The sequence below is a fragment of the Periplaneta americana genome, chromosome 2 (genome assembly GCF_040183065.1).
Source record: "Periplaneta americana isolate PAMFEO1 chromosome 2, P.americana_PAMFEO1_priV1, whole genome shotgun sequence".
Classification (NCBI taxonomy): Eukaryota; Metazoa; Arthropoda; class Insecta; order Blattodea; family Blattidae; genus Periplaneta; species Periplaneta americana.
The window spans coordinates 166,971,508-166,995,437 of NC_091118.1; the positions used below are offsets into that span (position 1 = coordinate 166,971,508).

Genomic DNA, 23,930 nt, shown 5'->3' on the forward strand with positions numbered 1-23,930 from the left:
AAAAGACCTACAAATTTGAGGAGGTAAATTATAATGGAAATTATTAAATCGTTGATTTTTTTTGCAATAGGCCTATAATACCTCGGTCAACAGAGACAAAATGAGTTAGCATTTTTAGAATTTTAAAGTTGAATTATTAACTGCACGCATTGTATTCTTCACCTGACATAATTAGGAACATTAAATCCAGACGTTTGAGTTGGGCAGGGCATGTAGCACGTATGGGGAACCAAGAAATGCATATAGAGTGTTGGTTGGGAGACCGGAAGGAAAAATACCTTTAGGGAGGCCGAGACGTAGATGGGAGGATAATATTAAAATGGATTTGAGGGAGGTGGGATATGATGTTAGACTGGATTAATTTTGCACAGGATAGGGACCGATGGCGGGCTTATGTGAGGGCGGCAATGAACCTGCGGGTTCCTTAAAAGCCATTAGTAAGTAAGTAAGTAAAGTCGAATTAATAAGTTCTAAATATAATTATTTCGAAAAAATGCGCAATAAAATTCAGAAAATAAAAGAACAGCTGTTTCTTAGCTGAATAAGTGATTGAAATTTTCAAGTTTTTCTCAATATTAGTGTGTAAATTTACGCACATAATAGATAAAGTCGAATGTATAATTTCTCCATTCAGTGGCATAGGAGGCAAAAGGGTAATGGTCCCATGCTTTCATGACCTAAGTAGTATAGTAATATATTTGAAAGTTAGGACATAACAGATAAGCGACCGATCTCGGAACTATAAATATTTGCATTATGACATAAACTCAGGGTTAGCAATGTTACTGAAACATTTCTTATTCGACGTTTTATATAGAACTGTGAGACATAAAAATGAAGGAAATATCACTAATTATAGAATTTACTTTGCATATGACACAATTTAGCAAGCTGTAATACTGTAACTCAGACTTCAGAAGCCAAATAGACTCGAAAGTGAAGTTAAAACAAGATCTGCAGATTTGCAAAGACCGAGCGCTGCAAGTCTTATGCTTTAGATTGAACATTTAGGACATAAAATTAGAAAGACTCATATTAAGTTGTATTAATTGATTGATTTATTTCACCAAATGACAAACAGTATAATATGGCACCGTTATAATAAAAAAAAATACAATATATTCAAAACTTCACCACCAGTGGCTAAGCTAAGGCGTAAATACTGGGTAGTCCGAAAAAATCTGCTTACTTTATATCTTTTTACAGAGCAGATGTTTCTCGGATTTTCTATCAACATTTTTGGAGATACAGACCATAAAAGAAGATGATGGCCACTCATTTTCACCCCCAAACAGAATATAGGTAGCTATAACAATATAACTTATTTGTCTCAGTCAGGGCTGGTTTAGGGGCTAATTTTGAGTATAATTTAAAAAAGATTATTGGTTTATCAACCTTAAAACTGTTGGGTTTAATAATACGTATTTTGTCTATGGGATTTTCTATTTTGGCTTTTTTAATATATTAACTCATGCATTATTTAAGGCAGTGGTCGTCAGCACTCGCTGAACTGTGCAACGGGTACGCGGTGCCGTCCCATATGCATCGTTGTGCAGCAGGGAGAGATAGAGAGCATACCCGCTAGCAGCTATGCAGTGCACCATGGTGCACTGCGTTCTCCGCGGGTAAGCGATGCTAGCTCCAGCGTGCTCTGTGCTGACGACCCCTGATTTAAAGGCATTATTATTTATATGTGCTGGTACAGTAATTCATATTATAAGGGATTCTCAGGATATTGGTTTTATAGGTAATTTATCATTTCAAATGCCTTTAACTTCTACTTGTTTATTCTACTTCAACTTCATGCTTGACCCCACTGTTCGTTTTGAGAAGGATGATCAACAAGCCAATAACGTTAACGATGGAAAGAAGTCTACTTACAATCCATGCATTCCTCACTTCAGTGAGAGATACAAAATGAATATTAATACATGGCAAGTGAAAGGACTTCTTTTTGGCCCTTGCGAACTTCATTTAAGTTAATGAAAGTCATTCTCTTTTCTCTTAAATTTTCTAATGAGCACATTAACAAAATTTGTCTAATGAGAGATTCATTATCCATTTTACACAATCACTTACGTAATATATATATATATATATATATATATATATATATATATCTTCATTTCATTACTCTTCATTGCACTTTCATCTCATGTTTCTCCAAAATCAAATTGTACTTTATTTTTAAATTTATCATTGTTCTGTATTCTCTCCTCAAATCATATTGTATTTTATTTTTAAGTTAACCTCTGCTTTGTATTCTGGAACCTAGTGGTCAGCCGTAGATGTCGGCCAGATGTCCCAAATTGTGGAATTAGTAGTAACTTTGCTTTCTGTGGTATGCCTTTTTGGCTGGTTTTTATTCTAAGAATTTAATTTTGGAGATGATATCCTTAATATATATAAACATCTTTGGTTTTTTAATTTTTTTTTCTCTTTTTAGCCAAGGATATTTCTTATATCACGAAAATTGAAAATTTATATTTTGTCTTCCTCCAGCCGCTATTTTAATATGTAAATATGGTCTCGATTTCCTATCTTTTTAAGCACATTTTGTTTCATACGTTCAACTTGAAAACGGGTTCTCTTTTAATTCTGCAAATAATGACGTCAATGTTCTCTCAGTATGAACCATTTTACACAAAATTAATATGTAACACCCACTTTTGATTAAACTAACACTCAATAACGCAACAGTGCATTCACTGGACACCAATACACCGCAACATATTATTATTATTATTATTATTATTATTATTATTATTATTATTAGGCCTATTATTATTATTATTATTATTATTATTATTATTATTATTATTATTATTATTGAGGCTAGCCGCTTCTCGTACCGAGATGTTGCGAATCGATACCCCCTCCCCGATTCCCCCTCAAGCTCGTGTACAGAAAGGAAAGCTATCTACAGCATAGGATAACAGATTTTATTAATAAAAATATTTATTTTCGGAGGGAGAGTCACGCCTTTATTCTGAAATCTGATCTTAAAGTTTATTGTTTACTGATCCCGTGGGAGTGAGGGATGAGATGAATGAGCTTTGCGGGTGGATTTATTACTTCTGATACTTATTATAAAGATAGACCAGTCAGTTCCCTACCAGTTACCAGATTAAAAAATCTACCAAGCTAAAGGAATCGGGTCTCGCCCTAGGCGGCCAGATGTCGTTCACCTACCCATATTCGACATTATTGTACAGAGAAAGTTACATGCCACTCATTGTCATAACTTTTATGGGATAAAACTATGATAAATGATGAAAGGAGTATAATGAAATTTGTGAAGTTGAAGACTTAGAGAACCTTATATAAAATATTCATAGTCTATTAGCCACAATGAAATTATCATTCCAGTCATAGTACGGAATCGAACCCGAGTTTGCTGAATACTTGAGCCACGAGAACTACTCCTTAATATTGCTCATGTATACGTACAAATTTATTTTTAATTCCTATTTCTTTTTTCATTGGTTATTTAACGACGCTATATCAACTACTAGGTTATTTAGCGTCAATGGTATTGATGATAGCGAGATGGTATTTGGGGAGATGAGGCTGAGGATTCGCCATAGATTGCCTGACATTCGCCTTACGGTTGGGAAAAACCTCAGAAAAACCCAAGCGGGAATCGAACCCTCGCTCGAGCGCAACTCCGAATCGGCAAGCAATCGTCTTAGCCAAGTGAGATACGCCGGTGCTCCTATTTCTCTTCAAATCGTTTTATTATTATTTTTTCATCATATTAAACCGTAGAACTTTCGGAGAACTATTTAAATAATACATTTCTAGCTAATAATTTATTTATGTCTATGTTCCTGTTTTAGTGACCACGTGTCAGCTATGTAGAAGTTGTTATTATAAAGGGAAGTTGCATGAAGTTTCATTTGCATATTTTCTTTTCCTAGATATAAGTTATTATGTAAGACTAATGATGCATAATAATTGACTTGACTCAAGCGGAACTTGCAGATTTTCTTAGAAGCGCTTTAAAGAAATCCGTGAAAAATAATGCAAATAAACGTATGACGTTGGCAAAATGGTTTACTGGATAATTAACGTTATTGTTTCTTCGAAGAAAATCTTTGTTTCTTTTTTCATGGATAAGATTTATTGAACTCTGCTGCAGTTGACTGTTGCATACAATAGAACTTGTTCAGTAAATTTTCTCGGCGGTGTTTTTAAGAAGGAACTGTTATATTGTCTAATTTTACAGTGCGTGGCGTCTCCAGTAGACGTAAACTTGAAGGTTGGAAGCTTCCATCATCAACGCAACAATGAACATATACAATTAGTTGGCAACAAAAGAAAGTGAGAGCGCTGATTTACTTAAACTGTCACTTTCTTCTGTTCTGAAGGTAACACAACATATGCATGTAAAATGCACATCCTTCCTCTGCGAAAATATCTTTGTTCCGGGTTTATTCAGATAGTAACCTTAGTCTTGAGAATATTTGGTACAGGTTGCTTCATAAATGAGTCTAAACGTTTTATTGTGTATTGCAGAGGTAAAAATATCCTGTGTTTACACTTTATGAAAGTGCTTCAGAGTTATACTGAAAAGAAAATACGAACTATTCTCTAAATACGAACTAACATTATAATTATGACGAATGTTAATAATGCACACCAAATTTTTGATCACCTGAATTTTCCAAGTTCCAGTTATAACATATTTACTGTGCAAGATCAGTAAGCACTTTTTGTTTCTGGATCTGTACTGTGTTACTACTGAAATTTAAGTAGGTACTAAACCCTTGTGACTAGTTTCGGCGTCGTTTCCATTATCAAACTTTATAGTCATATAGTAATGTACAAGTGTTAAAAGTGTGTGACACAAGATTGAATAACATTATACAGAGTGTTCATTAAGTATGGAATATTACTCATAACTTATTACATTTTAATTTTACAAAAAAAAAGTTTTATACAAAAGCTGTTGGAGATTAACCACACAATGTGATACCAGTGTTCGAAAAAAGTTAGTTGTTCAGACATGCAGGTGTGACAGTGAACTTCATTTTTTTTAATGCTACCCTATTTTAAGATTTACATATTCCAAATCTCCGTTAAATTTTACGTATAGTACCCTCTATCTACTGTATTCTTCTGTAACATAAGTTCTTAATCACTCTGTATATGTTAATCACATCAAACATCAAAATTGAAATACAAATTTCACGGAACGGAATTTACGAAAGTACTTTCAACCAATAACTTAAGTGTACTGATATCCCTTTGCTTCTGACCCCCTCAATTTAGTTTATTCTTTTTTAAGCAGAGAATCATTTTTAATGAATTTATATTTTATGGGCTCCGTTCTCGATTGAATAGATTGGTAGATACTGAACATGAACAAAATAGTCCAATATTTTATAAAACTTCACTGTAGACAGTTATAGCAAAAGATGGCATGGCGAATAGAACAGTTTCGTTTTCAGAAATGATAAAATATTATTATTATTATTATTATTATTATTATTATTATTGTTATTATTATTATTATTATTATTATTATTATTATTATTATTATTATTATTATTAGTCTGACCCAACAACTTGGTTGTTTTTGAGGCACAGAATAGCTCACAATAAAATTTAAAATGAAAAATTATATGAACAAGTTTCAAACAAAATAGATTAAGCCATAACAAAAAAGAAACCTAGTAGAGGATAATTTTATTATGGTGGTGACGATGGCATCTTCAAGTTCTCTCTTCAGCTTGTATCTTTCCTTCCACTTTTCAAAGGATTTCGGAATAGTGTCTCTCGTTCCAAAGAAGTGACCACTAACTGGGATTGTTTTAATGTTGTACTTGACTGATAAGAATGGAATGATGGGCTAATAGATTTTCTTTTTCTCTTCGTTCACTTCATATGGTTCAGTGGCTGAATTTTCAAATCTGATCGTAGGATAAATTTTCGGCTGTTTGTTTATTTCTATTTATAGCTATTATATAATACAGGAAGCGTGAAAAACCGGGTAAGTCTCCAAAAGTAAATTTTAAAGGAGGAAGAAAACAAAGTTCACAAGACTCTCCTAAATCGTGTAATTAATTTGGGGAATTGAAATCCTGCATAAATATGTATTCACATACGGGCTTTCAAAAGGAAATGTTTACAGTAATCTATCACTAAAGGTTCTTGGCTTAAAGTGATTTACCCGGTTTTTCTCGTCTATTGTTAAATTCTTACAGGGACTTACATATTTATGTGCAAATTAAAAAAAAACATTATTTACATATATACATAAACATCCATTTTAATTATTATTTCACTACTTTTCAGAATATTGAATAATACAGTATAAGAACTTTGGCATAATACAATAATGTCTTATAGGACATTTACAAAACCTTTTCTTATTACACATGTTATTACAGATGTTACGCATCTGCATCCAGTTCCTCCAAATCCGGGTCAATATTGGGTATGTTGTCAACTTTCAAGTTCTTGTAGAAGTCATGGAAGACATTGTCGATCAGTGGTAAAAGTTCCAAGATGTCCTTCTTTTCAGCACTGACAGAAACAGGACCCTCATGAATCTTAGGTAGTGATGTGGGAAATGTACTTTTGCCACGTCTACGGATAGATAGTTTTCGGAAAGATTCTTCCTCGGCGGGAGAACTCTTGAAAAATATTTTCGCTGTCTCTCGAATGTATTTCAGCCAGTGAGTGCTGGTCCACAGACATTTATTACCTTCTGTATCAACTTTCTTCATTAGGTAGGGCCCACTTGTTTTCGTCAAGGAATTGAAGTCTAGAAAATGTTGTCCCTCCATCACAAATACTTTGAATGGCTTCTTACGTTTGCAAGACCTCACGAGCTGATACCAATCATTTGGATGGTTTATTTTCATCCCTGTCCTCTTCTTTTCTCTCTCAATAGCTGCATGGTCTGCATCGCATTCCATATGAGTATGCCCACTCACTAAAATCTTGTGGTGAATTTCACGATTGTTAGGGTTCTTGTCAATAACAAAAGAAAACATAGCTGCTGTTTTTGTTCTGTCCCCCGCAAGAGTCAGAATAAAATGTGATCTCTTCTACATGATCTGGCAACTGCAAAATAAACTGATAGAGACAGGAACCTATTTGATTAGCCCCTCTTCCAGACGTGGTTTCATTCCACATAAAACATGTAGCTTCGTTGGTGACTAGATAATGGACTGTCAGATTGAATGTCCATAATTGCCTTTTATAAAAGGAAACTGATGTTGTAAGGTAAGGTGTCGGTAGGTACTGCTGCAAATCAGAGGGTAACACAGCTTTTCTGTCATCTTTCTGAGCCACTTCCTTATCATGTCTCTTGGCTTCATATGACTCCTCCGCAGCCTTGTGGTTGGTATCTCGTTCTTGTGTTGCAGAGTCCCTAGCTTCTCCTGCCAAAGTGTTGATCTTCAGTTTCAGTACATCACATTTGTGACAAGTGTCTTGTTTAGGTTTTTTGAATCCTAGATCAAGTTCATGGAAGCATCTAGAATAAATTTTCAGTGAAACAGGATTTTTAGTACAGTCTTTGTACAAATCACACATTTTTTATATATTAAGATCAGAGGACAGAAACCGCTTAGAATTTCTATTTCGGCAATAATGACTCTCATAGCTAGGAAAGGAGAGAATATGACTTTCTGCAGACTGTAAATCTTCCATTTTTGTTTTGTTTGCAGGAGCAAACTTTCCTCTGCCATCAGGCGCAATAATTCCAGAAAACGATTCCTTCTTCTTACTAGTTACCCGTTCAGTGAAACCGGTTGTTTCCCCAAATGTTCTGCGAAAGCATTCCCTGCAGATGGCCTGATTATTGCCTTGAATTATAATTTCATATTTACAAACTATTTCCCTTAACTTGGCATTGTCTTCAACAACACGATGAGTCTTTGGTTTACTAATTGTTATCAATGAGGAAATATATCTGACCCTGTTATCATGATTACCAATAGCCCAATATTCCTCAAAACACTTTTGGCGATCTTCTTCCATAAACTTTTCCAGACACTTCATTCGGCATGGTTTAAGGGGAAGCATTTCCCTTGCTTTCACTTCCTTCCCTTTTTCTGAAACATAGGATTTTCCTTTATTCCTCAATTCCTTGTTAATTTGTCTGTCCTTCATAGTCCTTTTCTTCTGAACAGCAGCATCTGGCTCAGAATTTTCGGATTTCTGGTCCTGATCGTTGTTGAATACATTCGTGTCTTCAGAATTTTCTTCCTCCTCACTCTCAGCCATTGCGGTGTAAAATTGATTGTTTGCTATGTCTTCATCAGGGTGGTAGTCTGGATCTTTTATACTATCATCGGAATCGAAATCTACAAGCTGAGTACACTCATTTACATCTGGTCCAAATATATTTAGTAGATCTTCACTGCATGATTTTTGTGCAGGAGCCAGTGGAAATGTACCTAAAAATAAGGGTCCTAAAGTTGTAACGCATATGTTTACTTTAATATCAGCTCATGATTTCAATGTTTTTTACAGCAATGATAGAATGAATGTCGAACATACACCTGATAATTTGTAACTATCTTTTGCTTTATTCGGATTTTAAGTTATGTTTTGTCTTTTAAATGTCTTTATGCTTATAAGTTGCCCATGAGCCGCATATTGAACAACAGTCGATTAAAGCGGAGTTTCCAACTTTTTCAGTGTCACGGACCCCTTAACATTCATACTCGAATTCGGTTCATTTTAAAATGCTTAACTTATAGCCGGAAGCATTTTTGGTGAACTCTGTAACAGAGTGGGGCATAACAAATAAATATTCCAAGAAGCTGAGAAAAGCAATAGAAAAAGTTAAAGTTAGGCTTAATAATTAAAATACTTTTGAAAATACATCTTGGCTTGGGAACCGCTTTTGAATCAATCACGGACTCCTGGGGTCCGTGAGACACAGGTTGGGGTACCGCTGAATTAAAGTACTAGGAAAGTAGCATACGAGATACATATTGTGTCAAGCTGTCAACATTGTTAGAAACAATATCACTTACCATTACCACTGTGATCAGCAATTTCCTGAGGATAAGTTATCTTCCTTCTCTTAGCATCTTCAGAACAACTGTTATCACTGTGAGTATTTTTTAAACTTAGATTAACAAGAAGACGTGCACGATGTGACATTGTGTAAGTCGAACCACAGTTCACTTTGCTACTATGTGACATTAAACCATACTGTACGATAAATGTTCAACTCACAGCTCATTCACAAGGCAGTTATGATTTGACGGGCTTGTGATTGTTGTGGGTACAGAAATATCTTGGTTCGCGCCTGTCTGCTGCTAAAACAAGAAAAAAGTAATGCCTGAAACTTAATTCCGATCCATATTGTTGACGTTCTCTTTCCGAATATGGTTGTTCTTATTGTTTCTATTATTGATTTCCTTTTCCTTATTGAAAACTGAGAAGCAAAATGTATGGTAACTCCACACGGAAGAAATTATGTGGACGTGAAGAAGAGAACAAATCAACTTACCGCACTGCTTCTTTCTTGATACGAAACTGTAAGGTCTATAATAACTAATTCGACTTACCCGGTTTTTCACGGAACCAAAATGAAGACTTGACAAACGAATAGTGATGTAATTAGACTTACATGCTTTTGCTCGTTCGTACTTGGCAGGTGAATAACAAGCTTAGTCGACTTACCAACAATTTTGCATCAATTTCTGTTCTACCCGTTATTTCACCATGATGTAGCATCTATACTAATTGGTATTAGACTTCCCCGGTTTTTCACGTTATAAACCTCGGCACTGGGAATCGATACATGCTAATAACTCATATTTCACAAAAAGTGGACTTACCCGGTTTTTCACGCTTCCTGTATATCCTACGATTGCTCCCACCATCGGCAATACAATGAACTTCCTCGAGAACTTACAAATTTTTGGATCGAAGTACATCTACGATCATAGAACGTATGGTGTTGTGACGTTTTATTCTGAATACTTAGGCCTATCCCTGTGGGCAACGCCCAAGCACATGTGGTAAAGATTTCGAAATCGATTCGTTTTTCGCAACCATAATATACAGGTTGTAACTTTAATAATGGCAACTATTTAATTATTACGAATATACAAGTGATACATCTGTGAAACTTCTACAGTCCTTCAATGTAGTAACCAGCATTGTCTACGACTTGTTGCCAGCGATGTGGAAGTCGTAGTATCCCTGTAGCAGCTCCTGTTCTGTTGATGTTTCTGATGGACCGCCCTGCTGCCTGCAGGATATCGGGAACGATCCAGAATCGAACGTCACGAAGTGGTTCCTTTATCTTTGGGATTAAGTCATAATCACAGGGGCTTAAGTCCGGTGAATTTGGTGGATGGAAAGGCACTTCCCACCCCCAGCGACGGTACAAATCAGTGTGCCGTGTGCGCCCTTGCGTTATCCTGCGTTAGGCGATTCTTTAAAATACGAAACACAGTCATATGCGATATTCCTATCTCCTGGGCTAACTCACATACCGTCTGTCGTCGATTTTTTTTAGTTGGTTATTTAACGACGCTGTATCAACTACGAGGTTATTTAGCGTCGATGAGATTGGTGATAGCGAGATGATATTTGGTGAGATGAGGCCAAGGATTCGCCATAGATTACCCGGAATTTACCTTACGGTTGGGGAAAAACTCGGAAAACCCCAATTAGGTAATCAGCCCAAGCAGGGATCGAACCCGCGCCCGAGCGCAACTTCAGACCAGCAGGCAAGCGCCTCAACCGACTGAGCCACGCCGGTGGCCTCTGTCGTCGATCGTTGTCTAATAACGCACAAACAGTTGCACTTCCTCTTCACTAACACTCGGACGACTCGGCCGAGCCATGCTTTCCACGCGGTACGCCCCTCGTTGAAGGTTCGAACCCACCTTGCCACAATCCTGTATGGTAACGCCGTCTCTTCACATGCCTCAACAAGACCGTCATGACACTGTCATGCTGTACGACCACGGACAGATTGAATTTTCAGCCAAGACCGCTGTTCCTGCTTTGTAAACATGGCGAAACACAACCGCTTAGAGCTGTAACTAACAGGAGACTAACTTCAACTCTCCACAGCGCATGCGCTGTGAGTCGGACGGAAGAGTCCTTTTAGGGGGGAGGAGGGCAGACATAGATTAACATGTGGTAAAAGCGACAATTAACTCTGTCTCGTTTCGCTTTTACAGCAGTGTTGCCACTATTAAAGTTACACCCCACATAATATCTTTATACGACTACTTTGTATAATGATAAAGTAAGACGAGTTAGCTAGCGATTAAGTACACACTTGTCAACAAAAGGAAGCTTTTCTTGTTAACATAATTTTTCAGATTACTATGATGTACCGAAGTACACATGGAGTTTCAGTGCAGTAATTCCGCGTTTCCATATGGTAAAGAATCGGTAGTACAGAGAAAATTCTCTCCGGCACCGGGACTTGAACCCGGGTTTCCAGCTTTACATGTTGTCCACTAAGTCACATCGGATTCAATCCTTCTCATTTTTAAGTTCTCCATATGTACTTCGGTACATCATAATACGATAAAGCGCAAGTAATCACTTTGTGATTCAAGACGGCGCCATGTTCCGTCGGACCCCGGTCACTTAGTCACTCGTAATGAGTGCACCTCTGTACTTGTAGTTGGACATTGTGTCTACTGTCACACATACTGTGACACGGTACACGAGGGTAGGCCAACAAAGGGGAACACAGTAGTTAGAACTTAAAAATGAGAGGGATTCAAACTTGATTCCAGTGTGGTTTAGTGAATAAAGCGCCAGCACATAATGCTGGAAACCCGGGTTCCAGTCCCGGTGCCGGAGAGAATTTTCTCCGTTCTACCGATTCTTCACCGTATAATTTTTCAGCGTTAGAAGCTAGTGTATTGCGTACTGGAGTAATATTAAATGAAAACGCGAATGTTAATAATTCTTTGAATTTCGGCGAAGAATCAATTCTTACACGCGTTGAATGTAACTTACATGTTTTGCAATGTCGAAGTAATTTTTATTGTCGGATTTTCTGAGGAACTCGTTAATTTGAATATCAATCTTGTGCTTCTTAGATAATATTAGTTTGAATTTAGGGTGCTTGAATTCTAGGAACATGAAATGGATCGTTCCCTATCAGGTTCCTTGAGGTTATTTGCGATCTAGCTGTTCTCAACGGCATTCAGCCGACAAGAATTATCGTAACTGGAGTTTCTTACATCTGCTGGACTTCTCTCACTTCCATGAATTTAGGCGTCTTCTGCTCAAATGCTGTAAATGAATGTGAACATTTTAAGTTTACTGATCTTATGTAACGTTCGCCCTACTTTGACAGTTTCTGATTAACATACAAAAACCGCATGCAGATATAGATGTCTCAATAATTTGTTATTTACATCTGAAGTTGTAAAGGTTTCTGTATTATACAAAGTATACAATAAGTATGGAATATTCCTAAAAAAATTTTATATTTTAATTTTATAAAAAAAAATTATACAAAAGCTGTTGGAGATAAACCACAAAATATGAGACCAGTGCTGAGTAGGCCATAAAAATTAACCAAAAACTATCACTAACCAAACTTGATAATAGATGCTCAAAATGAGAACCATTAACAGCCAAAAGATGTCTCAGTGTATCATGAAAACAGTCTATTGTAGATATGAGATGGAACAGATTAGTCTTGTAACTGGATGAAGACAATGGATTGTTTGCGTGGCAGTCTGGGACATTGTTTGACTGTGAATTGTTTTTATTTTGAGCATCTGTTGTCAAGTGTGGTTAGTGATAGTGTTTTGTTTAGTTTTATGGCCTACTCAACATGATTTTACATAGGCCTACTTATTTGTCTCAAATTTGAAGTCCACGAAACAAATTCAATAAAATAGTTAAAAGACATGAAACGGGTGAATAGGTAAAATTCTACACATTCATACGTAAAATTTAATGACGATTCGAAATATATAAATTTTAATATAGAGTTCATTAAAAAAATAAAGTTTATTGTCATAGACTGTGTGCCTGAATAAGTAACACGTTTCGAATATTGGTATCGTATTGTATGGTTAATCTCCAACAGCTTTTGTATAAACCTTTTTTGTTTTTGTAAAATTACAGCATACCTAATTAAAGACCATACGTAAATGTGATGGACGCCGAGTCACTGCCAATGATACATTACACAAGAAGGAAAATTGGAATATTTTGAAAGAATTAAATATTGACCCAACTTCAGAGAAAATTCAATTATAGACAGAAATGGAAATCTCATATACTCAAGAAGCCTAGAACAAAGATATAAAGCCAAGAATTAAATTACCGTCCTTTAGGAACAAGATTTTTGGGCCGTCCGCTGAAACGATGGAATGAGTCCGTAACGGTCACCGGACTTAATATGTGATAGGAAGAAGAAGAAGTTATGAGTAGTATTCCATTCTTATTGTTCACTCTGTACATTTTATGTTTGTCTTGACGTGAATACGTCTTTAAGGGATACTTGGGCTGAGTTTTGAAATTTTTACAATTTTAATCCGATTATTTCATTTTTTAACTGTTTGTTAGTTGCATTAAGAATAAGGTGTGGAAATTTTTAGCTCTGTCGAACTGCTAGTTTCGAAGTTACTTTTATTTCAATTAAACAAATTAGTGATATAATCAAAATGTCCCATGCGAATTACATCTAAATACAGTAAGTTATATAATTTCTTTCATACGGACCCTGATTCATGGGAAATGTTTTATCGTCGAGAAATTCATGATATCTAGGTTAGATCAGGCACAATAAATTTTTGTCTGTAGTCACGAAGATATTCAACTATATGGATTATTTTGAGTTCATTAACTATTGCTTCATTTCTTTTATAATCCAGAAGGCTATATCTAGTTATTATTATTATTAATATTATTATTATTATTATTATTTGTTGTTGTTGTTGTTTTACCAATTGTATGTTTTTAAAGAGCCGAGAAAAGCGTGGTTTTGTTGTTAGACATATTCAATAAATTTGCCGGCAGACAGTAGATTTGTGTTATTTGCTAGCCTGTTAAGCTATAAGTTACTGTCTAACCGAATTGTGATGTGACAATGTTAAGTTTGATTTACTTCATGCACTTTCGTAACATTCATATGTCGCATATGCTGAGTTATCAACAACATAAACTGTAATCTGATTATATGAATGTATGTAACCACATCTGCAATACCAATCACAGGGATGTGAGGGAAAGTATCTACATGTAACAAAATATGCATTACGCGAACAAAGCAGAAGGGATAAAACGCAGGAAGATGGAAAGAAACGAGGAAAGATGTGTAATCGGTACGTGATGTGATATCGGTATCATATATTGCTGGTAGTAGGAAGAGATTTTTAAAAATGTTATGTTTTATTTAACGACGCTCGCAACTGCAGAGGTTATATCAGCGTCGCCGGATGTGCCGGAATTTTGTCCCGCAGGAGTTCTTTTACATGCCAGTAAATCTACTGACATGAGCCTGTCGCATTTAAGCACACTTAAATGCCATCGACCTGGCCCGGGATCGAACCCGCAACCTTGGGCGTAGAAGGCCAGCGCTATAGAGATTTTTAATGTCAAATGAGAACCCGCAGAATATTTTTACATGTTTGAATAGTTTCAGGATGAGCTTCCTTGTTTGTATGTTCCTCAGTCATCACAGCAAGTTTTGGAGTACTAATCATTGGATTTTCTGTACTCGTCTTCCTTCCTTGGGTTGAAAATTTTTTTCCGCTTATTTTTGCTTTATTTTCAATGCTGTGTGTATTTTTGTATCTATTGATAACACAGTGTACAGTTACATGACTCTTATTCACAATCTTAGCTGTTTTTCGGAGAGATTTTCCCTTTTTGTAATGAAAAATCATCAGTTCTCTTTCTGTTCTCGAAGACTGACCTCTTTGACCACCCATGACGACTCGACTGTACAGACCAATTATTTAGTCCTAACAGCTCAGCGACGCAAAAGAGGGGAAGTAGTAGGAGAAATGGGGAGAGTTCCGGAGTAGAGATAAGGGCGAGCGGTCGGTAAAGGAATGCAGTACAGCTTAACTGTATTAGAAACACAACGCTATACTGCATGCGTGACATCCGATCCCTTTGACTGCAGGCAACAGACCAACCTGAACATCCCTTGGCGTAACTTAATGGACTCGCCTGACCCAGGCGCAGATTGCCGGCGACTGTCAGGACTAAATAATCGTACTGTACGCGTCTGTACTCTGCAGCTCCTTAGCACAAACTAAGTATTCTTCGTTCAGGGCATATGCAACATAAACGGACACAATTTCTCCCACAAAACTATGAATACAGAGCTGTATGAGTTATATTTTGACGAGATTTATCAACATCGAACTATAAAATCTGTGATATCTGTGTAAATTTAGGAATAAGATAAGTGACCAATGGCGACATAATAATACAATGTACGCTGATTTTATTCTGCTTATAAGATGTGGAAATATGTCAATGCCTACATATCTATTCGTAAAATAACTACTTGTTACGATGGCGTATGAGTTTCATTTTGAGTCACTGTATATTTTAATTTATATTACCGGTTGTGAAACTTGGATTCTCAATTTGAGAGAGGAACAGAGAATAAGGGTGTTTGAGAATAAGGTTCTTAGGAAAATATTTGGGGCTAAGAGGGATGAAGTTACAGGAGAATGGAGAAAGTTACACAATGCATTGCATTCCTCACTTGAGATAATTAGGAACATTAAAGCCAGACTTTTGAGATGGGCAGGGCATGTAGCACGTATGGGCAAATCTATAAATACTTATAAAGTGTTAGTTGGGAGACCAGAGGGGAAAAATACCTTTGGGGAAGCCGAGACGTAGATGGGAGGAGAATATTAAAATGGATTTGAGGGAGGTGGGATATGAGGATAGAGATGGATTAATCTTGCACAGGATAGGGACCGATGGCGGTCTTATTTGAGGGCGGTAATGAACCTGCGGGTTCCTTAAAAGCAATTTGTAAGTAAGTAAGTAAGTATATTTTAAATAATTCAAAGCTCTTTTGACATAAAAATATAAAATAGTGGATAGTGTGGATAAGGTGGATAGTGGTGGTATAAGTAGTAAACTATAAACATTTCAAATGGATGTGATCATTAGTTGATAAAATAATGGGTTTTATATTATAGGTATTTGATCGTTTTAACATGGGCAGAATAGAGATGGCTGACTCACATTAACGAGATACAACTACATTATCAGTCCAAGTGAGTTGCGAATCCACGCCCAACAGTAGCTGCAGTGCTACCGCTAGATCACATCTATGCTTCTTTTATTTCATTATCCATCTTCAGAAATATAATAAAAACTCTATACATCTCTTTTACACACTTTTAACGCTTGTATCAGCAATGGTTAAATTTGTTAAATGAACAACGTTTTAACTTTCTTGGTTTAATATTGAAACCTGTACCTTAATAAATGACTAGTTTAATCTTGTTTTAATCATCTTCGGATTTATAGATATTGAAGTTGTAAAGTTGCGTATTTAATAAATCATTAATAAAAAATTCCTTTCCATAGTATTTACAAATAAAGATTATGTAGTACTAAAATTACTGGCATGTACAGCGTGCCTAGAATGCCTGTTAATGAATGTATTTTAACGTGTTAAGTTAAACGGAGGATAGCAATGGCAAAGAAAGCTTTTAATAGAAAAAGGAGCATCTTCTACTGACCTCTGGGAAAAAGAACTAAGAAAGAGACTAGTGAAGTGCTTTGTGTGGAGTGTGACATTGTATGGGAGCAGAAACATGGACATTAAGACGCAGTGAAGAGAAAGCATTAGAAATGTGGATATGAAGAAGAATGGAGAGTGAAATGGACAGACAGAATAAGAAATAAAGATGTGTTGGAAAGAGTGGGTGAAGAAAGAATGATGCTGAAACTGATCTGGAAGAGAAAAAGGAATTAGTTGGTTCACTGGTCGAGAAGAAACTGCTTTCTGAAGGCTGCACTGAAAGGAATGGTGAACGGGAGAAAAGTTCGGAGCAGAATAAGATATCAGATGATAGACGAAATAGAAGGAAAACAATCTAGGTATGAGAGAGAATAGAAGAGGATAGGTAGGGAAAGATATATAGCAATTCAGTTAAAACAAAAGACTAGGAAGTAAATAGCAAATACTTGGCAAATGAATATAGTGGTATGTATTAAAGGGATGGTGAATCGAAAAGCAGAAATGTAAAGGTCCACCATAACTATGAATTGTAAAGTTGGCTGACAAATAAATATCAATGCCAATAAATGAATCTCCCTATCCTACCCGGTGGAGGTCAAGCAGAATAAGAAAGAAATAAAGAAAAGAAATTACATTCAGTTGTATGTATATTTATGTTCATGGTCTTCTGTAAATATTAAGCAGTCCTTCATTTGATACGAATTCATTAAGTGCATTCGCTTCATTTTCATTTGGACAGCCCTAACGTGCTCTACGGACATCGAAACAAAAAATCTTGTCCGTATGCTTTATATACTGTAGCTGATAGAACAGTTGAGCATCAGACCTTGGACAGGCATGCAGCTGTCTCCTTGCGATCTAGAACCGAGTAAAACTCCTTGCAAACCTAAGGGACAGGTGAGCTATGAAATTCAAAGGTATATCTTAACGAGTAAGAATTCTCATGATCCATATTTATATTAATTTAGATAATAAAGTTCCATTAATATAAGTAATGTAAATATACTAATCATATGCGTTCAGTTTAAAAGAGAACAACATATTGAAGAGTATGTCATAAGTTGTGTATATTTTCTTTCTAGTACCTAGTAATAATATATTGTATCCGCATATCTTCAGCTAAGTACAAGATCTTATCATAACTATTTATTCATTATACCCTACCACAAGACATCTTTATATTCTTCATCGTATACAGTTTCAGTTGCTCGAAATTGGAACTCGCTACCGAGTGATGTAAGGGGTTGTTGGACAATAACTTCATTTAGGTCAAAATTACATAAATTCTTACTTAACGAATTAATTTCTGATTAATATTTATTACATATAATGAAACTAACATCTGTCCATTCTTATTATCATTAATTTCTCTAAATAGATTTACAAAACCTCTAATGGCAATTACATTAATATTCTCATTATAGAAATATATATATATATATATATATATATATATATTTTCTCCCTGTAACGTAGTTCTAGTAAGCGTATATTAAATTAATTTTCATCATTTTACTAGCTATCTCAAATCTCAAATTAATTATAATTGATTGAATTGGATTTGCTCATAAATTAAGTTACTACTTTATCTTATAGGTTTATCTAAACTTAAATAAATATGTAGTCTACTAGTCGTTAAAACTTAACTGAAGAATATTGCTGGAGAACATTTTAAGTGTAGTGTAAATATTCGTAATTTAAATATGTATTGTATTGATTAAGGCTGGTTGAGTGGAAGAGAAGGCCTTATGGCCTTAACTCTGCCAGCGAAAATAAAACATTATTATTATTATTATTATTATTATTATTATTATTATTATTATTATTATTATTATTATTATTGTATTCCTACGTTATAATTAGTAAGAAAGCAACAATTTTATTGTGTGGAGAATTGAAACGAAGCTACATAATTTCCAGTATAATTATTACTTACACTGTAGCATCTATGTTGGGTCCTCTTACTTACTTACAAATGGCTTTTAAGGAACCCGAAGGTTCATTGCCGCCCTCACATAAGCCCGCCATCGGTCCCTATCCTGTGCAAGATTAATCCAGTCTCTATCATCATATCCCACCTCCCTCAAATCCATTTTAATATTATCCTCCCATCTACGTCTCGGCCTCCCAAAGGTCTTTTTCCCTCCGGTCTCCCAACTAACACTCTATATGCATTTCTGGATTCGCCCATACATGCTACATGCCCTGCCCATTTCAAACGTCTGCTATGTTGGGTCCTCTTTTAAATTGAACGCTAACAAATTTTAGTACTTCCAAGACACTGAAATGAAAGTTATCCCATCTTTCAATTGATTTCCTTGTAACAAAAAGGAAGAACGAAGAAGTCGGTTATTGTGATGACGTATTGGAGATGAGATTTATTATCCTCTATTACATATTCACAAGTTTACTTTAGTTGAAGTTACATAAATATGGTTAAATTGATTTCAGTTTGATTATTAATGCTATTTTATAATTTTATATGTATTTCGTAACACATTATGTACAGCCAGTAATGCGACATTATAAACATCATCTTGTTCTTTCTTTAAACTTGTCATATGAAACTAAACATGGTGAAACTAGCACAAAGTTAGTTCCGGTGATTTCGGTAGTAAAAATCCGCCATTACATTACCTTATTACAAATCAGAATGAAACTAGCGATGACGTAGTTCTGGCGATTTCGGAATTTATAAGGGTTTTTTTTTGTGGAGATGCAGTTAATCGTATATGCAAGGCAGAACAAAAGCCTAAACTAACCAAATCTAACCTATCACAGTTTTTTATATGCGAGGTGTTTAAGCGGGTATCAAGGAAACTACCTCAGCGCTAGTTTAACCAGGACCAGGACTAGCAACATCACAAAACAAAAAGTCATCAGCCTTTTCCCAGCGTATAACCTCTCACAGATTCGTATATGTAAGGCATAGCGCGAAACTTTAGTAATGTCATCAAAGTTATGTTGGTATGACTGAGAAAATATCTCTGAACGCTTGAAGGTGTATAAGCGGAGTACGAGGAACTAACTCAGCGCTAGTTTAGTCCTAAATATTGTCGAATTATGCAGTTATTTTTTTTTTTTTGGTAAATAAGACATTACAGATTTTATAGCACAGAATTAATTATTTTGGTGTAGCAGCGCAATAATAGAAACAAGAAACATCATGTTTAGGGAACACTTTTATTGCATGTTGGTTACCCGTTTAAGATTAAAATGATACAGAAATATGAGATTATTCCTAGTAAAGGTTCAGTTAAGCTCAAATGCAGCCCTGAGCACATGGGGGGAGTGAAACGGAATTCAGAAACCTCCCTCCATGTCCTTTTCGCTTACACTGCCTTATAAACAAACACGCAATAGGCACTGTGCATCAGTGATGGATTTCAGGCGACCAGCGACAAGCCGAAAGTTCGTAAAAGACTTACACAATCCGTCACTGAGTTATATTTACTTTCCTATGTAGAAACCGATTATTTACCCATTACAGTTCAGCGACGCGAAAGAGGGGAAGTAATAGGAGGAGTGGGGAGGTTGTTATGTTTTATTTAACGACGCTCGCAACTGCAGAGGTTATATCAGCGTCGCCGGATGTGCCGGAATTTTGTCCCGCAGGAGTTCTCTTACATGCCAGTAAATCTACTGACATGAGCCTGTCGCATTTAAGCACACTTAAATGCCGTCAACCTGGCTCGGGATCGAACCCGCAACTTTGGGCGTAGAAGGCCAGCGCTATACCAACTCGCCAACCAGCTCGACGAGTGGGGAGGAGTTCCGGAGTAGAGATAAGGGCGAGCGGTCGGTAAAGGAATGCAGTATAGCTTAATTGTATTGGAAACATACCGCTCTACCGCATGCATGACATACGATTGTTCCGAAGGCAAGCGGGTAGATAACCCAAACACCCCTTGGGGTAACTAAATAGACTCGCCTGACCCAGGCGCAGATCGCCGGCGACTGTCAGGACTAAATAATCGTACTGTACTAGTCTCGGCTGGGGAAGGTGGAGTGGGGAGTTAAGGGGAAATCTGCAATACCTCAATTGAGTTATTAGTGTCCAGACCTGCTTTAATATAATATAATATAATATAATATAATATAATATAATACAATATAACCTAATCTATTACCTCTGACTGAGGTACTGGCTCATATGTAGCTTACATCTATTATCAGGCAGTACATCTCCTTTGACGATATGTGTCAGAAAAAGAACAATTGTTCGTATACTCGTACATCTGAAGTCTGAATAGTGTAATATGTAGCTAATTGGCGATGTAGGCAGTGGAGGTGAAAAGAAACTGGCCACCCTACTCCATTATCTCCTGGCCTAGTTGCCTCATAAGTAAGGCTTTATTGGTGTCACTTGTGGGGCCCAGACCTGTCTGTGGACAGTTGACTAAACAACAACAACCTAATCTATTTTCAGTGAATATTTCATTTGGTAACTTCCAAGAAAAGGTCACTTTCCCTCCATCTAGATAGGTAGTGGAGTGACATGACTAAAGAATAAGTTGATAGGAGGGAGGGAAGACAGTGACCTTTTCTTGGAAATAACAGTTTCATCATTACATAATTATACAGAAATGTGTATGTGAATCTCCACTAAAGTTGTTCGACTTTTCTGTTATACTGTAGGTGGCGTAATGGCTCCATTTCAACATCACTCAGTCAGCAAATGGAATGTAGGCGTGAATGTTTGCGAGCAAGGAAGACTCAAGACCAGCCGAAAAATATTGACGGTAAGCCTTCAATGTAAAATGTACGTGTAGTAGTAGAAAACCGGAATAAAGATAGGCCTAGTTTGTTTTTAAACTTTTAGTTTTGGAATTAATCATAATGTCAGTGTGTATATACAATGTAAATATTTGATTAAAATTTGTTAATTAATATGAGATATTAGAAAACAAAAAATGAAGGACTAGAAAAAATGGAAAGAAACAAGAACGTCAATGTAGAAATATAACGTTATTCGGACGTTCAAACACTTCGACCTGCGATAGACACCTACAGCATATGTTGTAAATGATGTCTCTGAGTTTCAATGCATTCGTTCAAAACGAATTTTGATTGGTTACAATTACGAAAATATGGTATAGGAATAAGTCTATAGAGGATGGTAGTAATATAATAGTGCAGATTTTTAACAACTTATTCCTTGGACAGAATACAAAAAAAGAAAGAGTTAATATCAGATTAGTCCCAAATGAATACTTTTCTCAGAAAAAAATATTTTTTTGCTAAATGTTAACATTATTTTACTCGATAAGTACTATCCGTACGATTCTGATTTTTATTTTTATCCTTAGAAAAACTGGTAAAGAATTATTTATCCCTTTACAGTTTTTCAATAAAATGTACGGTTTTTTTAAATTAAATAAAAAATTAGCATGTATCGTTATTTTCTGCCATTAGACAACACTGCTGCAGTGACAAAGGGACGGGGTCTTTCTCTTCAGACCTGAGTTCGTGTGTATTCGTAGGCGAGTCTGTGATGCTCTGTTGCCAAACTACGCAGTCTTTCAGTCCAATTTTCTAATTAATCATGCATCTAATTACAAAACGCATAATTTTATTTTAGTTCACTCTCTGACGACGAGGTTATGTGCTCTGTAGTCTGTCTTGTTAGTCTATATTTATTGAAAATGTTGACAACAATAAAAGCAATGCCTCACATCAGTTTAGCAGCCGATGTTCACTTTTTATTCATTCACATCCTATTGCGTCATTTGTGAAATCCAAAGATGCTTGGTTAATGATCCAATAACTAGTGGCCCGTTAAATTCCTCTTCTGCAACCCGACAATCCTCTAACTTTAAAGGTCCACTAACTAATGGAGAAATACATTAATTATAAGGTCTATTTTCTTGCAACCCAGTATAAAGCTACAAAAACCTGTTGAGAATTTCATATAATAGTTGTGTTTGTGTATTAAATTATTTCAAAATGGTGTATACCCTTCGGGAAAGAACATGAATCATCCGTATTGATTAAATTTAGGAAATTACAGAAAATAAACTGTGTTTTCATCATACAATTAACTGATAATAACAAAAATATAGGTTGCCAGGCGACGATAGAAGACAAAAGATGCTAAAACAAATTAATGAGGTGTGTAAACAATTGAATGCTCTTCCATATTTAAGTATAAAAATATAGAGGTGCCATTTGAAATTTAAAAGTGTCTGGGGAAATCTAAAATGCAATTAAACCTGGTTTCAGACGTCCCCCTCAATATCAAAATTGTCGTGTTTTTTGTTTAAATTGAATTCAATTTAAATAATTGGTTATTTTGACTGGGAAGTTTTGAAATGAAAGCCCTGTATTTGTATATATGTATACACTGTATATGTAGGCAAATCAAATATTGAATAATTATTAACCAAACAAAATAAATTGAGAGAACTTGAAACATGAACAACACAAACGAATCGCGCAACTTTAGAACGTGATAGTGGTGCCAGCTGCTGCGACGATGCTGACATAACTGCTGTTATATACGTGAAACATCAGTTTTATTATGCTAATGAGAAAGTAGAGTCAGCTTACTTAGTAAAATAGTTTGTGTTTATCCCTTTTTTATGTGATGAGTAGACAACGTGTTGTCTAATGACACATTGGTGTACAAGTTCTCGTACTTTTTATGATCCTTACCTTCACTAGTCGTTACATAACGGCAATAGACGGTGAATCATCGTTAAACAATCGTGAACCATGTCGTTTGTGCCTTGCCATAGTTAATCAAGTTTGTGCATTGTGCTACTCTGGAGCTGTTGGTTCGAATCAAGTGGGTCACGGCAAACCGGTACAATTCTGCTTGCATTGTCCTGTCGAATGTTTCCTCACCAGGTAATGTCAATAGTTCATAAGGTTGGGAGTATTCTCCAACGCAGTCTTTTCTTGGGTCATACTGGATTTGAAAGTGCTGACACTTCATTGCTTAAAGGTAATGGTGTCTATCTTATTGGCAATCTACAGTACTGTTGTGTCTGCGCAGACAAGCCTACGCGTTAAAGGGCGGTTCGGTTAGCAATGACCTTTTTATTTTACCCTCATAAACTGTTGTTTATTTTGTTTGCATAGTTATATTCTTTACGCAACTTGAAATATTATGTTGGTAACACTGCTAATTGTTTTATGAACATATTACTTACTTACAAATGGCTTTTAAGGAACCCGCAGGTTCATTGCACCCCCACATAAGCCCGCCATCTGTCCCTATCCTGTGCAAGATTAA

General features: G+C 35.9%; 1 protein-coding gene and 1 long non-coding RNA gene across 2 annotated transcripts in view; one reads left to right on the plus strand and one right to left on the minus strand.

Moving 5' to 3' along the window:
* Positions 1-23,930, minus strand: part of LOC138694784 (uncharacterized) — an 85,129-nt gene that overhangs the window by 19,922 nt on the left and 41,277 nt on the right. The window lies entirely within an intron of this gene.
* LOC138694786 (uncharacterized) lies at positions 17,515-22,367 on the plus strand. The gene is made up of 3 exons (XR_011331014.1): positions 17,515-17,590; positions 21,332-21,435; positions 22,109-22,367. It is a non-coding gene; the product is annotated as an uncharacterized lncRNA (long non-coding RNA).